The 12816-nt window shown below is 45.5% G+C and overlaps 1 protein-coding gene across 1 annotated transcript in view; it reads left to right on the top strand.

Annotated features, from left to right (window-relative positions):
* LOC306920035 (collagen and calcium-binding EGF domain-containing protein 1-like) overlaps nt 1–12816 on the top strand; it is a 47779-nt gene that overhangs the window by 22242 nt on the left and 12721 nt on the right. The window lies entirely within an intron of this gene.

The raw sequence follows: 12816 nt of genomic DNA, 5'->3' as shown, positions 1-12816 counted from the left end.
CTGCTTACATGCCATAAAACCAGCCACTAGACTACCACTGCTGTGACTGACAAACCATGCGCACCCAACCGCCAAAGCTCTCTTTCCCATTGTTGTCAGGCTTTTTCATTGTGATTATTCATTCACCTGAAAGCACCTGGTATTATATGTGCTGCTGTGTGTTGTTGAGTGATGTCTTGGCCCCATAAAGCTCTATATTAAAAAAGAAACTTTCTTTACGTGGACACATGCTTTTCAGTGCTATAATGTATGTTATAATATAATGCACATCATACTGTATGTCTTTGGTAAAGCCCCATCTGCCTGCCTGTCATCGTAGGCTAGGAAGGAGTGGAATAAAGCAAATCGATAAACAATAAAGGGAGAAATTAGGTGCTAAAACCGATCATGTCAGTTAGCAGGAAACCCCCGGTGAAAAACAGACAGGGTTGGTTTGATATAGGACTCAAACAGCAGGCCGTACGGAGGTAACGAGAAGCAGATGTCTCTGTGTGTGCGTGTGCGTGTGCGTGTGCACGTGCGCGTGCGTGTGTGTGTGTGTGTGTGTGTGTGTGTGTGTGTGTGTGTGTGTGTGTGTGCGCGTGTGCGTGCGTGTGCGTGTGCGTGTGTGCACGCGTGCACGTGAGTGTGTGCCTGTGCCTTGCATGTCTGTATGTTTGTGTGTGCACAGATCATGCTGCATGCATGTATGCGTGTGCAACTGTGCATGTGATCATCTATAGCTGTGTGGCAGTATGTACTGTACAATGTTCCTGAATGCATTTGACTGTTATAGTGTGCATGGGTGTAATCGCTCACACGCGTCTACAAGTTGCGTTGAGTGAGTTTCCACTCAAGTCTAGTCTGCTGTAATTACCCAGTGGACATTTCAGCCAAGGCTCTGACGGGGCCGTTTGCAGCCAAATCTAAATGTTCATCATCGCCGTCACCCTCATCCTCACAGGATCCAAGTGACGGCGGAGCAAATTACATCTCGCTTTGTTTCTCAACCGCTTTGTAAACTCGGGTTAAAATATATTTTTTAAGACATCTCTATTCCGCCCAAAACAAACGCAAATCATCGCCTTTCCCTGCAAGCCTGTGGCTCATTCACCACCCTGGACCAAGCGATCCTTCACAGATTGTTTGCATTGCATCCAGACGTCCATTGGGGTGTCCTTTTCAAGCTATTGCTCGTTTCTTTCACTCCTTTGGCATCATCTCTCAGTGTGTTTTGGAAGGCAATCAACACATCCTAAGCCGTGGGAAAAGGGAACCTGTAGCATTTTTCTCACACTTGTAGTTGACATAAGACTCCCTCCACAAAGTAACACTGCTTTGAGTTGTGCTGTAATATTGTCTAATTGAGTGGTTTGGAAACCTTTTGTGCCCGAGGCACAGCCAAAGGTCAAGTCAAAATCGCATGGCACACCTGTTTTCAGATCCACCTAAAATAGCCTCTATAACATGTGTTATCACTCTTATTGATCTGTTAAATCTTCTAATTTCCTAACACCAGAAGTTGAAACATTTAAACCTTATTTCATACTTTCATACATCTATATATGCACTGTGTGTGTGTGTGTGTGTGTGTGTGTGTGTGTGTGTGTGTGTGTGTGTGTGTGTGTGTGTGTGTGTGTGTGTGTGTGTGTGTGTGTGTGTGTGTGTGTGTGTGTGTGTGTGTGTGTGTGTGTGTGTGTGTGTTTTCGCCTATAATGTCCAAAATAGAGAAGCCAGGCTGAAAGGATATATAATTTGCCTCTGTATTGGGAAATGGGTTTGCACAAAGTACTAAAATATCATTCATATAGTACGTTTTTACTTTTTATACATGTGTATTGCAATTATAATTTGTGGTTGTCACAAAATCCCAAGGTACACTCCAGTTTGCCTCGACACTCCATTTATGAACCGATGTCGTAAGCCGTGGGAAAAGGGAACCTGTTCGTTTTTCTCACACTTGGAGTTGACACAAGACTCCCTCCATGAAGTAACGCTGCTTGGAGTTGCGCCGTAATGTTGTCTAATTACCTCGAGGAGCTACCCACCGCTGTCAGCTCTCTGTTCTCTTCATTTTCTCAGAGTAAGCTCATTTTACGAGGGCCTTTCGAGTTACGCTTCCTGTATTTAATGGAGGTATAATAGTTTTCGTAGAGCCGTGCAGTTTTCTTTTTTTTGTGGACCTCCCCAGAAACTCATGTAATCATTATATACATTTTTAACCATCTTTTTTCTATTAGGAACCACCTGAACGACCCTTTAGAAAAACACAGCGCCTGTTTTTCACTCCTGGTCCATGTTCAATCTGCTCCAGGTTAGCTGGTCTCTTGCTCTTTGATGACGATGCTGTCATTACGTATTAAGACCACCTCCAGATCAGCTGCCAGTTGCACCCTGGACATTATTGTCAGCAGCATTGCTTCACGTCCATGATACCCCAGCTATGTGTAGACACGATTGTACATTTAATACTTTTTATTTAACAGAATTGAAAGTTGAGAACAAAGAAAGGTTTGGGGGGGGGGGGGGGGGCATTCCCGATGAGGAGTCACATCTGCAAACAATGTTTGTAAATCTATCGACGCCTTGGGGAGCTGTGGTGCATCAAGGCCGTTACAAGGCCACTCTGGAGGTTTGGGTGACCTTCAGGTCTTATCAGCCCATTACCTTGAGCCATGCTTTAAGCCTTTACTGGGCTCCTTACTGTAAAACCTCCCTTCAAACTGTGGCTTTCTGCTCTGGTTTCCTGTCTGAATCGCTGTCAGATTGAGTGCATTTTCCCGCATGAGTCCTCTCAGAGACACATCATTATGGGGGTACAGTCATTGGCTCACCCTGGCTGTCTCACTGCCTGCTTAGCTTCTCTCACTCAACCTTATCTGGCCCTAACCTATGCCTCTGTGGCCTCTGTTTGACCCCCCTCCCATTTATTCCTTCATTCTCTCTGTGAGTTTCTGTGTCTTGTCATCCTTTTTCTTTCACTCTCTTCCAGCCCCCCTCCCCCTTCCCCCCGGCTGCCCACCTCTCACGCTCCTTACTCACAGATGAATCTCCATCGACTCAAAATCTAGGTACATCCCAGTAGACTTCTGCACACTGTAATAAGACTCACGTAAACTCCAGCAGACTCCACAAAAATGAAGTAGACTTCTGGAGCCTGGAGATTTTAATAGACCTCAGGAGGAGCCTTCAGTTCAATGTAGACTAGATTCTACCTCAGTAGTTATCTCAGCAAAACGTATGTACACTATTATAGTTGACCCCAGTGAACTCAGAGGAGATCAGTAGAATGTAATCAGTGTGGTTTTCAAACTCCATGTGAAGAACCCTCAAATTCATATGTATTTGGCCGTGGATCCCTGTTGAAAAGGTAGGGTACCCCCTTAAGAGAAGATTTGTGTTATAGCCTACTTTTTCATAATTGGTATTCAAATGTTTTCACATTTGGTATTCAAACTGGGGACCCCCCCCCCCCCCCCCCCCAAGGACTACGGGGGTCCCGACGAGACCCTACTTTGAGAACGACTGGTCCAGTCGGCTCCAGTTTTGTGCAGCATAGTTAGGTTGTAGACAGTAGTATCCAGCACACTCTAGTTAGTATCAGTTGACCCCTTTAGACTCCACACAGTCCACAGTGTGCTTGGAGGTATTCAGATTCTGATACACTTCAGGCCCAGGAAAACCCATACGACTTTAGGCCACTCCAGTAAACTCTGACAGTCTCTGGCAGACTAGGTCACATGTGTGTCTGTCACTGTGAGCTCAGAGGGGTCAGCGATTCCACATTCCACCAGTGACACTGAGTCTGGCAGGGCTCACAGGGTCACAGCCCCCCCAGGAGACGATCCCACCAACTCCCACCCCCTTGGCCAGGGACCTGCGGATAGCAACAAAATGTCTAGCTATGTTGAATTTCCTGTTAAGTCATTCAAGCCTTGTATTCCAGCTTAAAACTTGGAACGGGAGAAACAAAACTGCCATTGAAGTGAGATCATATCACTTCTTTCCAATGCGAGGGAAGCTGTTACAACATATTTTGGAATTGAGTGATATTATCTTGAACAAGCTGAACAATCTGCATAACTTACAGATATTGGCGCTTGTTTTGGGAAACGTTGTGTGAAGAGGTTCTGAGAAAGAGATGGTGAAATAAAGAGAAAAGGTGCTGCCTTCTATGCCACAACGTATAAGCTGCTTGTGCCCATAGTTCAATTTCAATATCATAGTTATTCAATATTCCCCTCTGGAAAGACATCTACCCCTGCTGGCCAATGAGGAACTCACACTTGGGGCCTTTCTCCTTCCTTCGTGTGTATCCTAGTGACTAGGAACTACTGTAGGAACTACTGTAGGACTCTTTCTCACATCTCACTGCTTTCCTGCTGTGTGATTAAAAACGTGCACAGGGCAGTTGATGCTCATTCTCCTTGTATTTGTTTTTCTGTTACTCAGTATTACAGCAGAATAACCTGAAATTGTTAGTAATAGTTATAATTTGCATTAGACTGAGTTAATCGCATCAGCTCGTTGTTTCGGGGCTCAGATTCTGTTGACGAATGTTGATGAGTTAGAATCTTCTTATGTACCCTTTAAATCACTATCCCTTTTTAAACCCAACAGTAAGGAGTGCCAAGGTCAAAGCCATATCACCGTCCTAGGCAAAAAGTAGTCCACACATGGCGATACTATGAACCAGGGAGAGAAGGTTGAAGGATATTTAGTTATTTTAAGTTGTAGCTTCATGCAAAAGTAGTTATTTTAAGAGAAGAGGAGATGACAGACCGATGAGGGGGGAGAGTCTGAGGAGACACAAGAGGGTATAAGACAGTGACAGGAATTGGAGGGAGGACAGGAGAAGGATATAACGGCTACATGGGCTGCTGGAAGTGAAACAGACCTCCTCCAGAGCTGCCGGTTAAAGGCTTCACTGTTAGCCAGGGCTGTGATGTGTCCCCCGGGGGCTCGGGCCCTGGAAGTAGACTGGCAGTGTAAATAAACACAGAGAGGAGACGCTCACGCTCCCCACACTAACACCTCCACATGTGTGTGCTCATATGAAGCCAAGAGGAACACACACATAGGTAAACACACTCTCACACACACACACACGCGCGCGCTCGCGCACACACACACACACACACACACACACACACACACACACACACACACACACATACACACACACAAACACATACGTGAAAACATGCACGCACACACATGCACGCACACACACGCGCACGCACGCACCCACGCGCGTGCGCACACACACACACACACACACGCATGTGCAGCTTTGTTCAACACCTTCACACTTTTGCGTATAAAGATCAAGGCGGAGGAAATTGCACCTTGCTAAGAGAAAGTGAACACATGTAGAATTGGAAACCTACATTAAAGTAAACATGTTGTATAATTTATGTACTGTAGTATAGTCTACGACCCACTTCCTTTTTGCACTGTATCTGAGGTACTTTTTCCCCAGGAACTGTATCAGTATATATTATAATAAACTAGTCCATACTCGGATGCGTGTGCTCCAAATATGTGCAGAATGCTGTGGACAACAACTTGGGAAATCTGCTTTGTCAGTCCCTGCTTTTGCCAATGCCCATGTACAATTTCAGATTGAGTGGCAGGTGCCAAACCATTGGGGAGAATTATTGTATACATGTATAGTGATAAGATATAAGGCACATACTGTAACTGTATGTAAAAGGCTTAAACAATAACTTGTAAATTAAATAGAGCTAGTAAAATCACAATAAAGGCAAAGTAAACTCTCCTCCGGCACAGGAAGGAATATCACTTGGAATAATCCCTGTTCATTTAACTACAAATGGAGCCTTGCCCTTTCAGTTAACACTCAGCTGTAATGATTGTGTTGCTTATGGAGAAAAGTTCATAATCCTGAACTATTATTGTCTGACTTAAGTTAAGGCCCTATGGTTATTTAAAAAAAAATAGCTTATTATATGAGCTTTTTATGCAAACACATTTTGGGCCCATAAAAAAATCCTTTTAAAAACTCTGGCCATAGTGTCGAAAAACTCAGTTTATGCGTCCCTGTGTGGACATGGCTGAGGGAAGTAGGGGTGCTGGGGGGGCTGGAGCACCCCCTCCCCCCAGGCACAGCCCCCCCACCCCCCCTCGGACAGGAGGGGAAAAATAATAATAATTTTAATCAAAACAAATTTCTGTTACTAGGCCTAATACATATGCTGTATCACAGTATCGGGCATCGGCGCCTTATCCTGGTTAATTGCCTGTGTCAGTTTGCTCAAGACAAGACAAACAGTTTTTGGGTGCCCACGTCAGTTTAGCTACGTTGTCGTGTGGGCAGAGAGATTTTTGCAAACAGAGTTATTTTCTCAAAACCGAAAGTGAAAAAGCTCTTTTCATAAAAACACCCGTGTACGTGTCGACAAAGCCTAAAACACACATGCATACGCATGCGTTCACTTGTGACACGGGCGCAAATGCACGCACGCGTGCACACTGCACACACCGTCAATCTCCTGTCCTACGGGGTGTCAAGAGGCCGTTGACCCACGATGAGGTTCACTTCCTGTGTTGCTCATATAGTAGAGCAACAACCCTCAGCTGCCTTCATCTCCATAGCTCACCATCCTCTACCTCAACCTTCCCTCGTCCTTGTTCTACCCAATGTACACACATACACATTCAGGCGCACATTACGCACTGTACACACGCACGCACGCACAGACGCACGCACGCACGCACACACACACACACACACACACACACACACACACACACACACAAACACACACACACACACACACACACACACACACACACACACACACACACACACACACACACACACACACACACACAAACACAAAGAGAGAGAGATAAGTACCACTCGTTTCCTCTCCAGTCATCTATGACCCCAAGGTCACATCTTCTCTCTGAGGAGTCAGGGGGAGGTTTTGGGGGCTGAGGAGTCAGGGGGAGGTTTTGAGGGTCGAAGGAGTCAGGGGGAGGTTTTGGGGGCTGAGGAGTCAGGGGGAGGTTTTGAGGGTCGAATGAGTCAGGGGGAGGTTTTGGGAGCTGAGGAGTCAGGGGGAGGTTTTGGGGGTCAAAGGAGTCAAGGGGAGGTTTTGGGGGTCGAGGAGTCAGGGGGAGGTTTTGGGGGTCGAAGGAGTCAGGGGGAGGTTTTGGGGGTCGAAGGAGTCAGGGGGAGGTTATGGGGGTCGAAGGAGTCAGGGGGAGGTTTTGGGGGTCGAGGAGTCAGGGGGAGGTTTTGGGGGTCGAAGGAGTCAGGGGGAGGTGTTGGGGGTCGAAGGAGTCAGGGGGAGGTGTTGCGGAGGTGAGAGCTGCATGAGTCACTGACAGGAACATAAGACCAGGCTGATCCGACTGGCCTGCTGTCCTAGACTCCTTATCTCCAGGAGAACAAGCACTCACACCATGTGGATGGGATGCATAATGCCAAGTGACTTACAGGCATGTCTGTGGACAGCATCATCCCTTACCCAGGCCTTGTGACCCCTCCACTGTCTGGAGGTCACAGTCTGCTGGGGGGGGGGGGGGGGGGGGGGGCTGGAAGAGGAAGGGTGTGTGTGTGTGTGTGTGTGTGTGTGTGTGTGTGTGTGTGTGTGTGTGTGTGTGTGTGTGTGTGTGTGTGTGTGTATGCGTGTGTGTGTGTGTGTGTGCGTGTGTGCTGTATGTACATACGTAGTACAGTGCATGCCTGTGTGTGCGCGCATTGGGGGGTGGTCGTAACGTCTATGCCGCCTTTGTAGTGCGTTCCCGACGTGAATGCACAAATAAATCACGCCAACTTTAGACGTTGAAACAATAACAGCGAGCCCCCCCCCCGGACGGGGGGTCATACTAAAGTACATAATCTGCAGTGTAAAGTGATCCAGACGAGGAGGGTCTACCTCTGGATCCTGTCTTGCTGTTTCTCCCAGTCAATGTCATGCTGATCTTGGCAGCAAAGGGAAGCAGCCCCGGGGCCGTGTGTGTGTGTGTGTGTGTGTGTGTGTGCGTGCGTGCGTGCGTGCGTGCGTGCGTGCGTGCGTGCGTGCGTGCGTGCGTGCGTGCGTGCGTGCGTGCGTGCGTGTGTGTGTGTCCAACACCCAGCTAGCTGCTGGTTCAGCCACCAGCACCAGTGCCAAACACCAGAGGGAGAGGACTGTTGTTCAGGCCCAGATTAGCAGGTCAAAGCAGTGGTGAGACCACAGCAGCTTTGAAAGGGCTGGCCAAGCTGGGGCACCAGAGACGGACAGTTTTTTGGGAAAGGGTGCCCCATGCATGGAATATTAGAGGTGTGAAATAACATTCAACTACAAGTTGTCCAAAAGAGATTTTCTTACACAAACACGGTCCAAAATCCCCCTGACCGTGGGCCAATCACAACTCTGTGTTTCTGAAGTGGCACCGTGGGGTGGTCAGTCAATCAGTCAGATTTCATGGTGGGTAACAACATGGTCAAACAGCCTGTCAGAGTGTGCTTATTTTTAACAGCCTTATATACGGTAAAAGTAAGGTACTTTGTACATTTTTAACCACTTAAACCCTATATGCTTCATTGACCGGAGGCTCCCTCCCAGGGGTCTATGCTTGGTCCCCTCCCCCTTCCCTATAGTCTACACCAAAATTCTTCATTGAAAATAGCTGATGTACAAGCTCACAACAGGCATGCAGTGCGATCTGCTATTTTCACAGAATGTCCGCCTATTGGACAATTACTATTGGTAATTCCACATTTAGTGGGTTGGCTCTTCAAATAGTATTTTTGATGCTAATCTCGCTACATTAGGCCTGCCGCGGGTAAATGTGTATATATCACATAAACACAAACCAAACATCATCCTACAGTTGCATATATCTGGCTCCTATCAAGAGTTGCATGTGATCTCTCCTCTCTATCCTGTTTTCTTCTTACCCCATCTCTTGGCTGTACTAACATAGAAAGTATAGTGGTATTATCTGCCGTTCCAATGACAACAGAAAATGCCACAAAATGAATAGTTGAAGCAGTTTTTTTAAGGCTTTGAGCTGGCCTTGGGTGATTGACAGCCTGTAGATATATTCCCTGTTCTCAGGAAGTCCCCTGAGGACAGGATAATCTTCTCCAGAATGAAACTGATACGGAGAAGATGGACACCTTATCACTTAAGACCAGCAATACAAGGCCAACAATCTGTCAGTGAAGCAGTACATTAGAGAGAGAGAGAGAGAGAGAGAGAGAGAGCAACATGAATATACATCAATAGGTTTCAAATCACAGTCGTTTAAAAGTACATAAAGTCCACAGAGGGAGTGACAACGTGAAGGAGAGGATTTAAGCCACACACACTCACTCGCACGCACGCACGCACGCACCCACGCACGCACGCACGCACGCACGCACGCACGCACGCACGCACGCACGCACGCACGCACACACACACACACACACACACACACACACACACACACACACACACACATACGTGTGCTCACACACAGAATAGCAGACTGCCCTGTAACTGAAAGGTCATAGTTTTTTTATACCCACATTGTTTTATACACCTTTTAGTTAGTTAACATAAGGCTGATTTACAGAACAATCTTCAAACAAATCAACAAAATAATTCACAGGACGGGCTCCATTTATCCATTTGTAACTCGCAAGAGTTTACAAATGATGATCAGCATTCAGCACTGCTCTTGCACCTCCATTGACATTAGAAAAGCACATGGTTTACATCTCCCACTGGCCCCATCTGCTCAGCCAGATGCCCAAGACCCCTGAGTATTATTGTCTCATCCCTCAAATCACCCTTAACCCCTGTTTCCCATCAACAGAATGACTGACAGACAGGCTGTCTGTTGATGTTTGTAGGGGGAGTAGGGAGGCTTCAGCTTGTCTATTTTACAGCCCCAGTCCAAAAGAAATAATCTTGTCTGTGCCCAAAAGACGTTGGGAAAATCTGTTGTGCAGAGAGACGAGGGATGCCGAAACATTCTCATTAATTCCACATCAGTCGGAATGAGCCGGAACATGTCATAATACGGTAAACTTGCTTGTACTGTAACTATAGCAACGCAGTAACAGCACCTCCTGTTTTCCTCTTTAGAAACTCAGACAAGAAGTTGGGAAAACATGCATAACAAAACGGAGCATCATTCTGACAGCACATGGAGGCATCAATGCTCTGACTTTGTGATGAATATAAAAGTCTTTATTGACCCAAGGACCCCTGCAGGACCCCTGCAGGACCCCATTGTAATTCCCTATCCCATTTCCACCTCAGCGCCTATCTCCTGCAGCCTCCATCTCCTCCATCCCTAGCCTGCAGACTGAGGCTGCGCTCTCATCTGGATTTCATCAAGCTCTAGCTAGCGTCGCCGTTTTATAGGTTATTTTTCATTCAGAGGAGAGAGAGGAGGGGTGGAGTGTGTGTGGGGGGGTCTCGGAGTGATTTAGAGTTATTTTGCAGGGAGTTTTGGAGGAGAATAAAAGCAAATTGTCATCTAGAGGGGCCATGAATGAGGTAGCATGCTAAATTCCCTCCGCCAAGAGCATGCTGTGTTCCGGACAGGAGTCTTCCTACGTAAATCCCGACATAACACGTTGTGACCGCATCACAGACATAACACGTTGTGAGCTTGTAGGTCTGCTATTTTCGGCGCGTGACGACCTCGTCCAACAGAGCATGAATTAGGCACAATCTTCCTCCTCTTCCTGTGTATGTGTCTGGTCTTTATGTTTTGTGTGGTAAGCATGCATGCATCCATCCACGCATGCGTTTGTTTGTGCTTGCTTGTGTGTACATAGCACTTGTATGTATGTCTGCTTGTTATTTTTACGCTGTAAGGCTCTGTAGTAGTTCCAGTTTCCTCTCCGGTCCTCCTGCCCTAATCTCTGTAGCATGTGGTGGATTGTTGTGTGAGGATCCAAAGCGTTTTACTGCAAAACACTATAAATCCATTCCGGATTTTAAAAAAAGTTAAATGATATTCATTGCACAATATGGCAAAAATTCAGATGACTGCTTATGGGAAATTATTAGCAGACTGCTTTGCAAGCAACGTTTTTTTTTTGTTGGAAGTTAGGTTGGTTCATAGTTCATGCTCAGTTAAATGCTCATTGAATTTGTCCACGTAAGTGTTGAATTTCCCAGATGTTAGATATCTGATTTAGGAGTGAAATAAAAAACAATCAGCTCAGCCACTTCATCTCATTTACAAGTAGAGGGAGACAAACAGGTGAACTTCTACTGGACTCCATGAGAACATAAGCACAATATGCTGTACATTCAACAATATGAACTATAAAAAGAAGAAGAGAGAAAAGAAAACACATGGCTCCATGCGGTGTGGTTCTTGCTTCAGTTGGATTTCTTACCACTGCTTCAAGTTCAGTGTCAAGATTGTAAAGCTTCTCTTTTTTCCCCTGGCAAATCCTACACTTTATAATACATCTCCATCAGTGCTGTAACGACAGACCAATGTGATTCTCGCACAGACTGCCAAGAACCTTGCTTTGATTGTCATCAACGAATGTTGATGCAATGTGGGCTGTGTGTACGACAGTTGTGTGAGGCCCGTATTGCATCCATGACTCAACCCTGCACATGTTCACTCTCATACCTTATTTTTATTTTGTACTTAGTTGGTGTGGCACACCGATCTACGAGTTCACAACGCATCACAGTGCAATGCTTTACGCACTGGATGGGCTCATTCCGGTGCACGGCATGATGCACAACCAAGTATAACTTGGGCTTCAAAGCCGTTCTCTCCCCCTCTCCAATGTCTCCATCACCCTCCTGTTACAACCTCAGTCCTCATGCATCTTCCTCCTTGAGGATAAATAATATGGCATTCTGCTTGTTACTTTTATTTTTACCCATTTGTTATTAAATGCACATTCTGTTTGTATTATTCTCTAGACTTTTGTTTATTTATATTGGACAATGTCTATATTTTTAAAAAACAACAGTTACGTTCGCATAAAGTAGATACTTTCTTCCTCTTCCTCAAGTCTTTGGATGACTACTACTTTTACTTCCACTGAAGTCATTTATTATATTAACATAACAATAGTTTTAGGTGAGTACAATACAGTTTTTGGCTACTCTACCCAACTCTGTTCTTCCTGCTGCATGTACACTTTACTGACTACCTTTACAACTCTGTGTAGCCTACAAGGCTCTCAGTGTTCTCGTGATTGCAATGCCTTGGCAAGTGTGTGCTCACTAAACCCACAATCATATACTGTAGTATGTAATATAATTTATCATGACTTCTTATGGTACATTGCACCCCTGGCTGGAATCCAATACTGGCTCCTCACCTACAATTTGTGATTGTAATATATTCTGTTAATGTCTCCTACTATCTAAATATTAAGCTGTGATCCTTGTCCCTGCTGTCTAGTTTAGTCTACTGTCTGAATATATTTATATACAGTATATACTTTATGTTCTGCAATGCCCTAATGTAAGTCCTTTATAAAAAAAAAACAATACTAATGGTACCATAATGAGCTGACTCAAAGACACCATGGCGGCTCTGCAATTTTGGGCAATATTATCTTCCATATAATGAAAGTCTTCATTCTGTAATTCTTTAGCCGATTAGTACTTTTTCGCAATTTTGCTCGCCGAAAATCACCGATCTATAAGCTCATAATGAGTCGCATCTGCGATGTGTTGTGAACTTATAGATTTAATGCCAATTTTGACACTGTTGTACGACAGAGTGTGGAAATGTATGGCTGACTGTGTCAGTAACAAGGTTGGTCTTTTAGGGTGAGTCTATGGTATACTCATACTCGACACCCCCGGGGGACCAGGGGACATCTATTTGATCTGA

This window comes from Electrona antarctica (assembly GCF_951216825.1).
Source record: "Electrona antarctica genome assembly, chromosome: 3".
Classification (NCBI taxonomy): Eukaryota; Metazoa; Chordata; class Actinopteri; order Myctophiformes; family Myctophidae; genus Electrona; species Electrona antarctica.
The sequence above is the reverse complement of the archived record's forward strand: the minus strand, read 5'-3'. Positions and strand labels throughout refer to the sequence as shown.